The sequence below is a fragment of the Eleginops maclovinus genome, chromosome 4 (assembly GCF_036324505.1).
Source record: "Eleginops maclovinus isolate JMC-PN-2008 ecotype Puerto Natales chromosome 4, JC_Emac_rtc_rv5, whole genome shotgun sequence".
Lineage (NCBI taxonomy): Eukaryota > Metazoa > Chordata > Actinopteri > Perciformes > Eleginopidae > Eleginops > Eleginops maclovinus.
In genome coordinates, this window is record NC_086352.1 from 3,724,203 (window position 1) to 3,726,082 (window position 1,880).

A 1,880-nucleotide genomic window follows, 5' to 3' on the forward strand; every position below is an offset into this window, starting at 1 on the left:
ATATGTATGTAATCAGTATAATAACACGAGTATATGTATGTACTCGGTATAATAACACGAGTATATGTATGTACTCGTATAATAACACGAGTATATGTATGTAATCAGTATAATAACACGAGTATATGTATGTAATCAGTATAATAACACGAGTATATGTATGTAATCAGTATAATAACACGAGTATATGTATGTACTCAGTATAATAACACGAGTATATGTATGTAATCAGTATAATAGGGTTAGTTTTAGGGTAATAATGTATAAAACAGATCGCAGAAACTGACCGTTTGTTTTCTTCCTGTGGCGCGGAGTAATGACGTCATTGGCAGCGCGAACATAGTGGCGCGGGAAAATGAAGCTGTGTGAGGAGGAATCACGTGTTGGCGCCAAGTAAACTCACAGGTTAAATTGGAATTGACTTTTCGCTAAGCCCCGCCCCCCTTGGTTATTGTCGCTAAGTCCGACAAAATTGGAAATAGAGCAGGCGCTTTTTGTGGCATTTAAGTACTTACCACTGCTTGCAAATGCTGCTGTTTTAACATTTATGGTGGAAAATGTCGCTGTTTAGGCCTGACTTTATATCACTGATCTGTACACAGGACTGATGTGCGATCTTTATTTTTCAAAAAGATTCTAAATTATAATTTATATTCAGATTAACTTGGAGAACGTGGTTTGTTAGAAATAAATGACCGTGCTATATTTGTGATAGTAATACAAATATATTGTAATATAACATAAATAATGGCGAGTGAGGGTTGAACGCTGAGCTGACGCTGTCGCTTCTGAAGGGGAGCTTCCACTGCTTGCTATGATGAACCAGGTGTATTATTACCAGTTAAGAACGACAAATAATTAACTTAAGAAATGTCTGTATTGACACAGCAAGTGTAGACTGGTGTCATTAGGCTTGGCTACAGACTTAAGGGTGTGCTGTAGCTGATTTCAGTTCCACTGCCAGTGAGATGCCAAGCTTTATACTTTCTAAATAAGGCACCGACAGATTTTGATTTAATACATCAGGTTGTATTTACTTTATTTGTCCAACATTTTTAAATATGTGCGTAACAGCAGTGTTTTTAAAAGGCATAGAACATGAGTACAACCGCTGTCTTCTTCTACGTTTCACTGTAGCCTAGGATAAATGGCTGAAATCAGGGAAAGTGTCAAGTGGACCGTCTCATGGCAAAGTTATTTATATGTTGATAAAACAAAGCTTTGTTGCGTTTTTTTGGGGGGGTGCGTCAACCCGGTTGGGACGTAGAAGGGGGTGCGCCGCAAAAAAAGTTTGGGACCGCTGCTCTAGATGATAGGAAAGGAGCTCTGAAGCTTCCTTTATAACATCCTTTAGGAAACACTGGACCTTCCTTTAGGAAAGGAAAGGAGAGCATGCTGTCCCACAATGCCTTGCGGCAGCAACATTTGCCATGACACAACATCCGGACGTTCACGGAAACAGCACATGTAACAGGGTCAATTATAGCAGTAATATGTCATGTAATATTTAGTCATATTTAGTGTTATAATTACCCAAAATCTGTGTTTTAACCTGACATGAGGAACTAGTGAGACTCAACTTGTGTACCCCTACGTCCACTTTTGGGGGTTACCCGCCTCTAAAGGGGTGTTTCCCGCGCTACCTCTGCCCTTTTGCTGTTGTACTACATGGGAGAGGTAAGCGACATTGTGGTTGTAGTAACTTCCGCTGTGAAGCTAGGGTTATGGGATTTGTTTCACAGCTTTGACTCGCTGTGTAATATTCTAACATATTCCTGTGTTGTTTGATTTGCGTAGAGGCTTGAAGTACACAAGTGTGATTGACGAAAGGATTTTGTTGTTCCCCTTTTCGCCGTCAGAAATAAACGGAGATCGCCTCC

The 1,880-nt window shown here is 39.9% G+C and overlaps 1 protein-coding gene across 2 annotated transcripts in view; it reads right to left on the minus strand.

The window, feature by feature from the left end:
* Positions 1-416, minus strand: part of LOC134863204 (transcription factor IIIB 90 kDa subunit-like) — a 30,127-nt gene extending 29,711 nt beyond the window's left edge. For both annotated transcript variants that reach the window (XM_063881565.1, XM_063881564.1), the window contains exon 1: positions 288-416. The gene's annotated coding sequence lies outside the window, so the exon portion shown is untranslated. The remainder of the gene's footprint in view (positions 1-287) is intronic.
* Positions 417-1,880: the final 1,464 nt, after the last annotated feature.